The following is a 15668-nucleotide window of genomic DNA, read 5'->3' on the forward strand; positions in this document are numbered from 1 at the left end:
CTATAATATATGATTCTGGAAACTGGCTTCCTTGCATTAATCAAGGTAGAGATAACTGACCCAGAAAGCCCACGTTTCTTCAAAACATGGGTTTCAATAGCCAAGCCGTTAAATTTAGAGTTTGTAAGGTAGGATGGAATATTGGCCCCTGTGAGAGTAGGTCTGGAAGTAGTGGAAGGGACCATGGATCCCCCACCGCCATCTTTATGATTTCTGCATACCAAGACCTTTTGGGCCATGCTGGGGCTACAAGAATTACCGGCTTTCTTTCAAGCTTGATCCTGCAAAGAAGTCGTGGCAACAACTGAATAGGCGGGAATGCATAAATCAATGAGAACTGTTCCCACGGGGTCACCAACGCATCTGTCCCGCATGCGAGTAGATACCTCGTCCTAGACACAAAGTTGACCAACTTCATGTTGAATCTGGATGCCAGCAGATCAACGTCCTGAGTCCCCCATCTCTGCCAAACAGCTCGAAAAATGTCGGGGTGAAGGGACCATTCCCCCGGGAGCAACTGCTGATGGCTGAAGAAGTCCGCCTGCCAATTCTCTACTCCCGGAATGAAAACTACTGTTAGGCATTCTTTTCTGCCTAAGTTAGAATATGGTTCACCTCCCTTTGTGCTGCGAGACTCTTGGTGCCCCCTTGGTGATTGATGTATGCCACAGCTGTGGCATTGCTGGACTGGATCCTGACAGGATAACCCCCGTAATCTGAATGTCCATGCTTTCAGAGCCAGACCTGCTGCCCGAATCTCTAGGATGTTGATGGGCAAGGTCCTTTCTGTCCTTGACCACTGTCCCTGGACAGTTGTCTTTTCTAGCACTGCTCCCCAACCTGAAAGGTTGGCATCTGTCATTACCACCTTCCAGATAACTGGTCTGAAGGATTTTCCTTTCAGCAGATTCTGGGTTACCAACAACCAACTGAGGCTCTGGGACACCCTTGGGGACAGCCGCATTGGCAAGTCTAAAGCTTGAACCATTTTGTTCCAAGCAGACAGGATACTGTTTTGCAACAGTCTTGAATGGAACTGGGCATAGGGAACCAGTTCGAATGAAGCCACCATCTTTCCTAACAACCTCATGCAAAGGCGAATGGAGGGATCTCTTTTCGACCTGACCATCTGCAACAGCTCTCTTATGGCATTGATCTTTGCCTGAAGCAATAACACATTTTCTGGGCTGTGTTTATGATCAGACCCAAGTACACCAGCCTTTTTAGTGGTTTTAAGCAAGACTTCTAGGTTGAAAATCCAACCCAGATTTTCCAGGTATTTGGTTGTAATGCACACGCTTTTCTCCAAACAGCCCCTGACTGGTCTATTAGCAATAGATCGTCTAAGTGCACCAAGACTGTTATGCCCTGTGCCCTTAACCTGGCTAGAGGTGGAGCCAGAACTTTTGTAAATACCGGGGTGCTGTAGCCAGCCCGAAGGGCAAGGCTACAAACTGAAAATGATGCTGTTCTACCTTGAACCGCAGAAACCTTTGGTGAGCGGGAAATATAGGGACATGCAGGTATCCCTTATGTCAATATATGCCAGAAGCTCTCCTCCTTGTAGGTTAGAAACCACTGACCTGATCGACTCCATGCGAAAAGAGTGGACCTTCAGGAATTGATTTAGATTCTTTAGATCTAGAATGGGTCTGACATCTCCATTCGGTTTTGGTACCGTAAAGAGGTTTGAATAAAACCCCAAACCTTGCTCTTCTGTGGGGATTTGTATGATCACCCCCTAAACAAATAATTGATCTAGCCCCCGTACCCTAGATCTTTGAGAACGTTTGACCTCAGAAAACGAGACGGTGGAAACTCCTGAAATTCCAGCTTGTACCTTAGAGTTAGTATGGAGATGACCCATCTGTCCTGAATTTCCTCTTGCCAGTCTTCTGAGAACTGTGGAAGCCTTCCCCCCACCCTGGTGAGTGGGGGCGCCCCTTCATAATGAGGCTTTAGAATTCTGTTTTGCAGGTTTTTGCCCCCAGGACTTCTTTTGTGTCTCGGACTGACCCTGAAGCTTTCCTCTAGACTCTGATGGCGGAGGCCGCCGCGACTGCCTAGAGGCAGATGCCCCTGGCGCAGGAGAAAGAACCCGCTTAAATGAAGGGCGCTTATTCCTTCTCTTGACTGGCAAAAGAGTACTTTTCCCACTTGAAATCTTTTGGATATATTTGTCCAAATCATCCTCAAATAGCCGCTCCCCTCTCCCCATGAAAAAGAAAACCAGTCAGGAGCCTTTTGCATGGTGCTTTGGCTGCCCAATTTTTTCAACCACAGGATCCTACGCATGTGTACTAGCACAAGTGCAAGATGGGATGCCTGGTGAATAGAATCTTTAATTGTCACGGTCCATACCATCTCTTGCAGACGGCCAGGCTTGGTCGAGCCCCAAGTGGCTCTGGGTGGTGTTGAACTCATGATGGTCTGTTCTGCTTTCCAGCCATGCCTAGTTTAGCATGAAGTACTGTGGGCGATACTCTGTTTGTACCTGTCACTCCTGGATCAGCTGAGGCAGGTTACCTAATTAGCTGAGTATAAAACCCTGTCTCACGCTGAGAGCTTTATCAGTTCATTTTCTCATGTTTGCCAAGTGTTCCTGTCTTCTGTTGCAGTGTTCCAAGACTGATCCCAGTTTCAGACCCTGGCTTTGTTTATTGTTATCCTGACTTCTGGAATCCCTGACTGTGGCTTTACCTCGACTATCCCTTGGCTATTCCTGTCAAGCCCCCATGAACAGATTCACAGCCCAGGTAGCTTATCTCTTTGTTACCGTGGGCTGTGTGTATTTGCAAGGGTGAGAGTACATCTCTGTGCCATGGACTCCAACCTAGGTAAGCCCTTACATAATGAACTGACCAACATGGAGTTCGCAGAGACGTACAGGATGCTCACCTCCCTTGCTCTGCAAGTCTCCAGCCTGGGCCAGACCGTTGCTGAGTTGCAGCAAGAAGTCCACTTGTTTAAAGGCACAGTACGCCCAACCCTGGAACCTGCATGTCCGGAACTGTTTGTTGTGATGCCAGAGAAGTTTGATGCGAATCGTGCATCATTCTTGAACTTTAGGATGGATTGCGAGCTGTTGTTTGCTCTTAAGCCTAGGACCTATGCCTCTGACTTTATAAAGGTTTGCGCATCCATCAACCTGCTCACTGGGCTAATCAAGATATGGGCTTTTCAGCTATTACAGGAGAGGAGTCCAGTCTTGGACAGCTGGGAAGCTTTCATGTTTGCTCTGGACTTATATTACAGTTTCTAACAAAACCAGTGTTCCCAAGTCTTCTTCTAGTTCACATGGCCTACGGGTACCCAGGGACAGGAATACCCTGTACAGATACGATATTCCAGTCTGTGCCAAGTTATGAAGCTCTAACCCCTCTAAGCCTAGACGAGGGTTTTACCCACTCCTACCCTGGATGATGTCGAACCCATGGAGATTGGGCCCTTCCAGTCCAAGATGTCTAAGGGAGAGAGAGAGCAGAGGAGAGGCTGTGGACTCTGTTTCTATTGTGGAGTAAAAGGGCACCTTATCTCTCTCTGCCCAACTCATCCACCTCGGCCAAAGTTTCAGCAAGTGGGTACTACTAGGAACCTTCCTGGCACCCCTGAATCTTTGCCTGCTATCCAGCTTGAAGTTCCTGTGCCCCAGTCTGACATCCCAGTGCCTGCCACCCAGTCTGATGTTCTGGTACCTGCTGCCTGGTCTAATGTACCTGTGCCCATGTTACAGCTAGAAGTTCCTGTGCCTGTGTCCCCACTTGAAGTTCCTCTGCTGGTGTCCCCTCTTGAAGTTCCTGTGCCTGTGTCTCCACTTGATGTTCCTGTGCCTCCTCTTGAAGTTCCTGTGCCTGTGTCCCCGCTTGAAGTTCCTGTGCCTGTTTACCCGCTTGAAGTTCCTGTGCCTCCGCTTGAAGTGCCTGTGTCCCCACTTGAAGTTCCTGTGCCTGTGTCCCCGCTTGAAGTTCCTGTGCTTGTGTCCCCGCTACCTCCTGACTGTACGTATGCCTCGAATGGCACCATAGTCCGTAAGCAGGACATGAAGATTTTTGAAAGAGCCTTGCGAGCGATGAAAGTCTCCCCAGCTGGAACTTCTAAAACAAAGAAAGCCCTTAGGGAATAAGGAAGTTTTCTAACTCTTCTTTTGATTTTTTTTAGTTTGATATTTTTGATGAACTATCTGTTCCATGCTCTGAGGGCATTTTTAAGGGGAGGGAACTGTCACGGTCCCTACCGTGCCTTGCAGACAGCCAGGCTTGGTCGTGCCCCAAGTGGCTCTGGGTGGTTATGAACTCATGATGGTCTGTTCTTGCTCCTGTTTCTTTACCTCTGATCCACACCTCAGTTCTATTCAGCCTGCTTTCCAGCCATGCCCAGTTTAGCATGAAGTACTGTGGGCGATACTCTATTTGTACCTGTCACTCCTGGATCAGCTGAGGCAGGTTCACTAATTAGCTGGGTATAAAACCCTGTCTCACTCTGAGAGCTTTGTCAGTTCATTTTCTCATGTTTGCCAAGTGTTCCTGTCTTCTGTTGCAGTGTTCCAAGACTGACCCCGGCTTCAGACCCTGGCTTTGTTTATCGTTATCCTGACTTCTGGAATCCCTGACTGCGGCTTTACCTCGACTATCCCTTGGCTATTCCTGTCAAGCCCCCCATGCACAGATTCACAGCCCAGGTAGCTTATCTCTTTGTTACCGTGGGCTGTGTATATTTGCAAGGGTGAGAGTACATCTCTGCGCCATGGACTCCAACCTAGGTAAGCCCTTACATTAATGGCCTCTATGGCAAAACATAATGCTCTTGGTAGTTTGGGCAGATCCCAGGCTTGCTGTACAGGAACCATTAGGGATTGACAGACGCCTATTGCAGCGACTGCAGGCTGAGTAACTGTGCCTGTCAAAGAAAAAGAGGATTTTAACAGAAATTCCAACCTTTTATCAGTTGGATCCTTAAGCATTTGTGCATTGTCTACTGGACAAGTAAGACTTTTATTCACACTGTATATAGTCGCATCAACTGCTGGTACATTCCATCTTCTGGTGAATTTCTCCTCCATGGGATAGAGTACTGTGAATCTCTTTGGAGGGAGAAAATGCTTATCCGGGTGATCCCACTAAGCATAAATAAGCTGTTCTAGTAATGCATGGACAGGAAACACATGCAAAAGCTGTGGAGGTTTTAAGGAACTCAAAGAGGAGACAGAACTTTCAGCTGACTCCATTAGGGGTAGCTTGAAAGCTAAACAAACCATTTCCGTAAGAGATTGTACCAGCAATTTCTCCGATTGCGAGGCTGGGAATGGTTCATTCACCTTTGTCTCCTCCGCAGAGGAGTCATCGGTTTGTCTTTCCCCCAGATCGCCTGAGGGTAACACCTCATCCTCTACCCACTGTTCCCTTCGTAAAGGGTCTGAGGTGGGGGAGGGGGATCTACCACGCTTCCTATCCCTTTGGATGGAGGATACGCTTAAAGCCGCTAGTCTTTCCTCTAGCCCTACCAGGGCAGAGGAAAAGGCATCTTCAGTCACGTATACAGGGGCTGAGATTTGAGAAGCAGCTGCAACAACAATTGGTTCCAATGACTCACCCTAGCTTGCCACTTCTGGTATTTCAGGAGAAGATGACAGTGTGGAGGCATGACCGGAGTTCCCAGCGCCTGGGGGTGGATTTTTTGGTACCCTTTTTGAGGTTTTTATGGTGTCTTTTTTGGGAGGCATAGTCCTAAGCACAAAGCAGAGGTACTATTTAGATGCACTAATCGCTGAACAAATAGTCTGACAATATAATGCCGCTAATAAAGTTCAGCCTAGTGCTGGGAAAAATGTCCTTTCCTCTACTGGGAATGCCCATCTGCAGCCCTTATGTGCCCCACCGCTCCTGTGTCCCATGTGATCAGCCAGTTCGCTCTCCTCACTAACAGCTGAGGAGAAACTGCTCTTGTATAAAGCCTCCACCCTACCCCTGCACCATGTGTCTTCATGGATGCTACGTCCTACACAGGGCGCCACATCTAGGCCCCGCCCTCTCCATACATACCCCCCATTCGTTTGAAATTTGAAACTTTCCCGCACGCGCGGGCAGCCCTCACGTCCTGCAGACCCATCAAGAGGGGAGGGAAGGAGAGGCAGAGCAAAAAAAAAAATTTTGCTGAGCGGGGGGAGCTATCAGAGTGGAAAACAGGACCTTGGGAGGGGGGGAATATGCAAGGGGAGCAGCAACATCTGTTGAATCCCTAACCCTTTTTGTCCTTCCAGGGGGAGTAAAGAGGATGGCAGATCTCTTATCTCAATGAGGAATCCCCACTGTGATGAGCTGCTGCTGAATCCACACTGAGACTGACACTGAGCTGAAGTGCAATATATTTGGGGGCGGTTTGGGACTTTAGATAAGGCACATAGCATGTGCCTCCATCCCGGAATCAGATAAGACAAAAAGAGGGAAATTTGGGACTTTAAATGAGGTGGTAGACTTGTGTAGAAAACGTGGTTGGTTTTATTAAAGTAAAAAATTATAAGTGCATGTGAATGGTAAACATCATATGGAAAAATAGGTAATGAAGAGTTATCATATTAATACATATGCATACTGAATATAAATATAGATCAATAATAAAATTCATATACAGAAGTCAATGAGTAAATGTCATCATAATGTACGTATGCATAAAATAGTAACATCATATGAATAGATGTATACATAGTAAACACTTAGCACATATATATATATATATATATATATATATATATATATATATATATATATATCTCATAGTCAATTCACCTAACAGCTGGCAGCTCGATAAATGATACAAAGGTTAAAAATAAGTATGACATATCCTGATGTTATGTTGGTAGGGCATGTAACTACATCCTTAAGGCCCGACGCGTTTCTGTGTGAAATACACTTCTTCAGGGGCGGATGTTTAGGAGTGTCTATGAAAAATATAAATTATAGGAATTAATCCTGATATAGGTAAGTACAGCAGGACAAGACATAGTAATGTTGTACACCCTAAGTACTTACATGCCTGTGAGTAGCAATGGTGTGCAGTGTGAGCAGAACCGGAGCCATGGGAATGGTCTGTTCTGGGAGCTGAGGTGATGGAACACCCCATAACCAAGGACTTGCACACGCAGAGACCCCCAAAAGAAACATAGACCCCTAGTGACCAAGGTGTGTCCAGTGGTGAAAAACAACAAAATTGATGAAATGACCTAAAAAGGATAAATAGAGTGGCCATTAATGGTGAAAGTAGGGCAATGGAAGCATAAGATAATGAGGTGTAGTGTGTGAGAACGGTGGTGGTATGAACCACCGCATCACAAGAAATTAGTAAATAGTGAGAAGCTGGGAAAAAGAAAAAGCAAAAAGAACTTGTGCAAAAAGGTACTGTATTAGGGACACATCTGTGTTTACCTTGGATGAAGGTGCAAAACTGAAAAAGTCTTGCAAGAGGTGAGTGTGCCGCATGTGTGTAAGGAAAGGAGCTGTGTGTAAGTAAAAGGAGCTGAACTGAAGACAAAAATTTAAGTTACGTGCATTTACTCCCTCTAGTGGAGATTTAAGACATGACAACATGTTTCCCAAGGAAGAAAACCATAGGTGGACTTTTTACAGTTCCTAAGGTTCTTCCCTTACCTTATCCTCGCAGTAGGATACTGCTGATATCAGACAGATGCAACCTTCACCCATCACGGTGGGCTGTGTTAGCACACCTTCAAGGACCGGGTCCCCTTTTATCCGGGTTCCACTCCCTTGGACCTGTATGGCACCTCACCATGAAAAACTTTAGGTAATGTGAGCATGACAAAATCCCTGGGTCCCGGGGTCCAGCCCTGCAAGAAGAGGCATTACAGGCAAATCCTCGTTCTTCTAATACGAGGCCCGGGTACCATCCACCTTGGCCTCAGTGGCACTTTGGATATATCCGGTCCGTGGAGGCTATTTAAATCCAGCAAGGATGCCTCCAGTGGAGCTCCTCAGAGCACATCTTCCCTCATGACCAACACGTAACACACTGGCGAAAAAACTGAGGTACTCCTGGTAAGAGGAGGGGTTATATAGGGAGTGAACTTCCTGTATTTGGTGTGCCAGTGTCCATCACCTAAAGGTGATGGAAAAATATATACCTCTAGTCCTCCTAGATGATATCAGTATACGATGTGATATGATGGGGGGTGGTTACATCACACAGTATATATATATATATATATATATATATATATATATATATATATATATATATATATATATATATATATATATATATATGTGTGTGTGTATGTATGTATGTATATATGTGTATATATATATATATATATATATATATATATACTCCTCTGGTCCTCCTGGATGATATCAGTATATGATGTGATATGGGGGGGATATAACACAATAAATAAATAAATATATATATATATATATATATATATATATATATATATATATATATATATATATATATATATATATAGTGGGGACAGAAAGTATTCAGACCCCCTTAAATTTTTCACTCTTTGTTATATTGCAGCCATTTGCTAAAATCATTTAAGTTCATTTTTTTCCTCATTAATGTACACACAGCACCCCATATTGACAGAAAAACAACAGAATTGTTGACATTTTTGCAGATTTATTAAAAAAGAAAAACTGAAATATCACATGGTCCTAAGTATTCAGACCCTTTGCTCAGTATTTAGTAGAAGCACCCTTTTGATCTAATACAGCCATGAGTCTTTTTGGGAAAGATGCAACAAGTTTTTCACATCTGGATTTGGGGATCCTCTGCCATTCCTCCTTGCAGATCCTCTCCAGTTCTGTCAGGTTGGATGGTAAACGTTGGTGGACAGCCATTTTTAGGTCTCTCCAATGCTTAGGGTCATTGTCTTGTTGAAAGGTAAACCTTCGGCCCAGTCTGAGGTCCTGAGCACTCTGGAGAAGGTTTTTGTCCAGGATATCCTTGTACTTGGCCGCATTCATCTTTCCCTCGATTGCAACCAGTCGTCCTGTCCCTGCAGCTGAAAAACACCCCCACAGCATGATGCTGCCACTACCATGCTTCACTGTTGGGACTGTATTGGACAGGTGATGAGCAGTGCCTATTTTTCTCCACACATACCGCTTAGAATTAAGGCCAAAAAGTTCTATTTTGGTCTCATCAGATCAAAGAATCTTATTTCTCACCATCTTGTAGTCCTTCAGGTGTTTTTTTTAGCAAACTCCATGCGGGCTTTCATGTGTCTTGCACTGAGAAGAGGCTTCCATCGGGCCACTCTGCCATAAACCCCCGACTGTTGGAGGGCTGCAGTGATGGTTGACTTTCTACAACTTTCTCCCATCTCCCGACTGCATCTCTGGAGCCCAGCCACAGTGCTCTTTGGGTTCTTCTTTACCTCTCTCACCAAGGCTCTTCTCCCCTGATAGCTCAGTTTGGCTGGACAGCCAGCTCTAGGAAGGGTTCTGGTCATCCCAAATGTCTTCCATGTAAGGATTATGGAGGCCACTGTGCTCTTAGGAACCTTAAGTGCAGCAGAATTTTTTTGTATCCTTGGTCAGACTTGTGTCTTGCCACAATTCTGTCTCTGAGCTCTTCAGGCAGTTCCTTTGACCTCATGATTCTCATTTGCTCTGACATGCACTGTGAGCTGTAAGGTCTTATATAGACAGGTGTGTGGCTTTCCTAATCAAGTCCAATCAGTATCAAATCAAACAAATCAAACACAGCTGGAATCAAATGAAGGTGTAGAACCATCTCAAGGATGATCAGAAGAAATGGACAGCACCTGAGTTAAATATATGAGTGTCACAGCAAAGGGTCTGAATACTTAGGACCATGTGATATTTCAGTTTTTCTTTTTTAATAAATCTGCAAAAATGTCAACAATTCTGTGTTTTTCTGTCAATATGGGGTGCTGTGTGTACATTAATGAGGAAAAAAGGGAACTGAAATGATTTTAGCAAATGGCTGCAATATAACAAAGATTTAAAAATTTAAGGGGGTCTGAATACTTTTCGTCCCCACTGTATATACTCCTCTAGTACCCCTAGATAATATCAGGATATGATGTGAAATGAAGGGGGTGGTAATATCAATAATAATAATAATAATAGTAATATACACTTATTGGGATTTTTTTATCAATACTATGTAGCAGAATACATATTGGAATAAATTGATGAAGAAATGTGATTTTCTTACATTTTTTCATTGGATATTTATTATAGCAGAAAGTAAAAAATATTGATTTTTTTCAAAAAAATGTACACTCTTTTTTTGTTTACAGCACAAAAAAATAATACAGAAGTGATCAAATCCCACCCAAAGAACGTTCTATTTGTGGGAAAAAAATTACATCAATGATATTTGTGTACAGCGTCGCATGACCATATCGCAAGAAAATGGCCTGGTCATGAATGGGGTAAATCTTCCGGAGGTAAATAGGTTAAACCCTAATGGTGGCAATAATCACTTCTCCATTACACAATCCATGGTGTAATACCATAATCTGATTGGTCACAAGAATAGAGTGGGAGTGGTTTAGATCTTTATCACTGTCTGGGATCCCCATAGTGGAGATTTAGCCCTCACTTCCTCCAGGGTCAGAAAGGCAGGAAGTGAGCAGAATCTCTCCCATAGCAATAAATAAGGGAAAAAGGAGCATCTACTGTACACACAGCAGCCATCTTGGTTTGCAGAGTCTCTTTCCAGGGATGAATGTTTTCAGGGACCACTAGGATTCCCCCAAATGGTTACAAGGGAACCCATACTGAGAGAAATACGTAGGCTGCCATTGCTGATCGCCTTCTGAAAATGCTATACTCCTGGCTCGCTCTGGCTTCCATGCTTTCTCCATCACTGCATGTTCATTTAGAACTTGTTCCCAATCAGTGATGGAGAACGGATAGAAAGCAATGGATCAGACTGACAGCCAGGCAATGAGTACATTCATTCTCTGTATTCTTCCATAATAAACAATCCAAGGGCTTTACAAGATGCCCCCCCACTACCCTCATAGCAAACACTCTCATTTAGTCACTCAACCTCTGATTGGTTGCTATTGGCAACATGTATGTATACGTGTTCTAGAAAACATAGGGTCCTATACGTGAGATATCAGCTAGAAAGGTGAACAACACTGTTGTCATAGAAAAGTTGTAAAATAGACGGCATAAATATATGAATAAAAAAGTAAAATAAAGTTGGCGCTGATCCTCCTCACTACTAACTGCTGATCTATATTGCCAACAATATTGCCATACAATAAATCCTAAATATCCACATTTTTGAAAGACATATAAAGATAAAACACGTGATACAACACCGTGCATTGCATAATGAAATCAATATCCAGATTTGTGAAAAACATGAAACCCCCCCCCCACAAAAACAGTCCTTGAAAATATTCATCTACAAAATTCCGTGTTATTGTATTTATCAAACGTCATCCCATCCCCTGTGCTTTTACCCTTAAAATTCAATACAAAAAGTGCTCCCCCGCCAGTGATGGTGCTAATGCCCCTCCCCCCAGAACTCTGAGGACCTCTTATTTCTCACCATCTTGTAGTCCTTCAGGTGTTTTTTTTAGCAAACTCCATGCGGGCTTTCATGTGTCTTGCACTGAGAAGAGGCTTCCATCGGGCCACTCTGCCATAAACCCCCGACTGTTGGAGGGCTGCAGTGATGGTTGACTTTCTACAACTTTCTCCCATCTCCCGACTGCATCTCTGGAGCCCAGCCACAGTGCTCTTTGGGTTCTTCTTTACCTCTCACACCAAGGCTCTTCTCCCCTGATAGCTCAGTTTGGCTGGACAGCCAGCTCTAGGAAGGGTTCCGGTCATCCCAAATGTCTTCCATGTAAGGATTATGGAGGCCACTGTGCTCTTAGGAACCTTAAGTGCAGCAGAATTTTTTTGTATCCTTGGTCAGACTTGTGTCTTGCCACAATTCTGTCTCTGAGCTCTTCAGGCAGTTCCTTTGACCTCATGATTCTCATTTGCTCTGACATGCACTGTGAGCTGTAAGGTCTTATATAGACAGGTGTGTGGCTTTCCTAATCAAGTCCAATCAGTATCAAATCAAACAAATCAAACACAGCTGGAATCAAATGAAGGTGTAGAACCATCTCAAGGATGATCAGAAGAAATGGACAGCACCTGAGTTAAATATATGAGTGTCACAGCAAAGGGTCTGAATACTTAGGACCATGTGATATTTCAGTTTTTCTTTTTTAATAAATCTGCAAAAATGTCAACAATTCTGTGTTTTTCTGTCAATATGGGGTGCTGTGTGTACATTAATGAGGAAAAAAGGGAACTGAAATGATTTTAGCAAATGGCTGCAATATAACAAAGATTTAAAAATTTAAGGGGGTCTGAATACTTTTCGTCCCCACTGTATATACTCCTCTAGTACCCCTAGATAATATCAGGATATGATGTGAAATGAAGGGGGTGGTAATATCAATAATAATAATAATAATAGTAATATACACTTATTGGGATTTTTTTATCAATACTATGTAGCAGAATACATATTGGAATAAATTGATGAAGAAATGTGATTTTCTTACATTTTTTCATTGGATATTTATTATAGCAGAAAGTAAAAAATATTGATTTTTTTCAAAAAAATGTACACTCTTTTTTTGTTTACAGCACAAAAAAATAATACAGAGGTGATCAAATCCCACCCAAAGAACGTTCTATTTGTGGGAAAAAAATTACATCAATGATATTTGTGTACAGCGTCGCATGACCATATCGCAAGAAAATGGCCTGGTCATGAATGGGGTAAATCTTCCGGAGGTAAATAGGTTAAACCCTAATGGTGGCAATAATCACTTCTCCATTACACAATCCATGGTGTAATACCATAATCTGATTGGTCACAAGAATAGAGTGGGAGTGGTTTAGATCTTTATCACTGTCTGGGATCCCCATAGTGGAGATTTAGCCCTCACTTCCTCCAGGGTCAGAAAGGCAGGAAGTGAGCAGAATCTCTCCCATAGCAATAAATAAGGGAAAAAGGAGCATCTACTGTACACACAGCAGCCATCTTGGTTTGCAGAGTCTCTTTCCAGGGATGAATGTTTTCAGGGACCACTAGGATTCCCCCAAATGGTTACAAGGGAACCCATACTGAGAGAAATACGTAGGCTGCCATTGCTGATCGCCTTCTGAAAATGCTATACTCCTGGCTCGCTCTGGCTTCCATGCTTTCTCCATCACTGCATGTTCATTTAGAACTTGTTCCCAATCAGTGATGGAGAACGGATAGAAAGCAATGGATCAGACTGACAGCCAGGCAATGAGTACATTCATTCTCTGTATTCTTCCATAATAAACAATCCAAGGGCTTTACAAGATGCCCCCCCACTACCCTCATAGCAAACACTCTCATTTAGTCACTCAACCTCTGATTGGTTGCTATTGGCAACATGTATGTATACGTGTTCTAGAAAACATAGGGTCCTATACGTGAGATATCAGCTAGAAAGGTGAACAACACTGTTGTCATAGAAAAGTTGTAAAATAGACGGCATAAATATATGAATAAAAAAGTAAAATAAAGTTGGCGCTGATCCTCCTCACTACTAACTGCTGATCTATATTGCCAACAATATTGCCATACAATAAATCCTAAATATCCACATTTTTGAAAGACATATAAAGATAAAACACGTGATACAACACCGTGCATTGCATAATGAAATCAATATCCAGATTTGTGAAAAACATGAAACCCCCCCCCCAAAAACAGTCCTTGAAAATATTCATCTACAAAATTCCGTGTTATTGTATTTATCAAACGTCATCCCATCCCCTGTGCTTTTATCCTTAAAATTCAATACAAAAAGTGCTCCCCCGCCAGTGATGGTGCTAATGCCCCTCCCCCCAGAACTCTGAGGACCTCTGGGCCAATCACACGTTATTCTATCACCAAAAACCACCAAATCAGCGTTTTCTCATCCAATAGGTATATTCTCCCCTCAATGGATTTCCACCAATCACCCAAAAAGGAAATGACAAGGTCATTGTACAACGCGCTTTTATTAATAAATTCCCTTTTAGAAGCTCCTCCCACAATCTATATGCTTCCACATTCCAGTGCCCATGCCAGCACCAGCTCCATCAGCAGATTTCTATCCATTAATAACCTCCAAGTAGTTCCTCATGCCATCTTCCCTCTCTATACAAACTATACTCTTTTCACTCTCATTTCTCTCTTTTGGCTTTTTAATAAAATTACATCTAAATATAAAATGGCCTAATGAGTAACTGCTTGTCTTTGGCAGACTAAGATGTTCCTACGAGTCCAGCTTAATCCACATGCAGTGCAGCTTTGGAGCTGTTACATTGTACAGAAACATACAACAAGAAGCTGCAGTCCCACCACAAGTTAGAGGAATTTTCTTCTGCCTGGCAGCACCGGGGTCGTCGGTTCAATTTCCAACCACAGCGCCACCTGCCTGGAGTTTACATGTTCTCCCTGTGCCTGCGTGGGTTTCCTCCCACACTACAAAGACATGCTGGGAGGTACATTGGCCCTAGTATGTGTATGAATGTGAGTTAGGGAGCTTAGATTGTAAGCTCCTTGGGGGCAGGGACTGGTATGACTGTACAATATACAGGATGGAACTAGATGACTGAGCACAGCTGCAATGTCTCCTGTACTGACTGATTATTATCACATGGCCTACCTGTTGGATTGGCTCTGCAGACTCCTCTTCTCTGTTGCCGATAACTGCATGTTTCCTTCCAATCCCCTGGACAGGGTTGTTGGTGGCAGGGGTCCTCTGGGCTTGTACGGCCCTCTGTGGTGACACCAATTACACAGCGAGACCTTTTATCTCCATAGCAAAAGTGAGACCCCACATAACCCAGAATTTGTGGGGAGCCCCCTCTAAGAAAATGTGCCCCCCCTCTCTCCCGTCTTCTGCAGCTTTGGGAAGGTTTGTGGTTTGCAGGGACTCATCTTAGGAAGGTCCAGTATTCATTGATCAGAGCCATAGACATTCCCTGTCTGCTCACATTCACAGCACATTTTACAGCTATTCATACTCGGGAGTAAAGGAGAGAAAGAACTTTCCTCCAACATTTCCATCCAAAGAAAACATGTGCACTTTACACATGTCTGCCCGCTTCGGTCACGTCTGCACGTTCCGGTTATGCGCACAGAAATGCACATTTCCACGCAATCCCAGAACATGCAAAAATATGTTCCTCACGCTTGTAGTGCCATTCATTGTAAATGTCCCCACAAACGTGAGACCCCAATACAACAAATGTGGCAAAATGTGTGGGAAATAAAACAAAGCTGAACACGCCATGAGCTTTGTCAGGCTTGTGGGGCAAAGGGCAACACACTGAAATCAATGAGGGGGGCACTATGCTTGTTGGGTGTTTGCCATCCAGGTGTATGTCAGAGGGGTGACTGGGGCCTTCATCATTTCACAAACTATGGAATGCTGGGAGAGCAGAAACCAGCAAAAATCTCCAACAGTGAAAGGGTTCAAATGACTCAATCTGAGCGCTCATCCGTCCCCACCCCCCCATAGCCCCATGTGTAATGTGCTGCACCCTCTTTTATACTGAGTCCCCACCATCCCCCGCATACTACATTAAAGATAACATAGAAATGAAGAAAAACATTTATTTTAATTTACA

This window comes from Aquarana catesbeiana, linkage group LG06 (genome assembly GCF_042186555.1).
Source record: "Aquarana catesbeiana isolate 2022-GZ linkage group LG06, ASM4218655v1, whole genome shotgun sequence".
Taxonomy (NCBI): domain Eukaryota; kingdom Metazoa; phylum Chordata; class Amphibia; order Anura; family Ranidae; genus Aquarana; species Aquarana catesbeiana.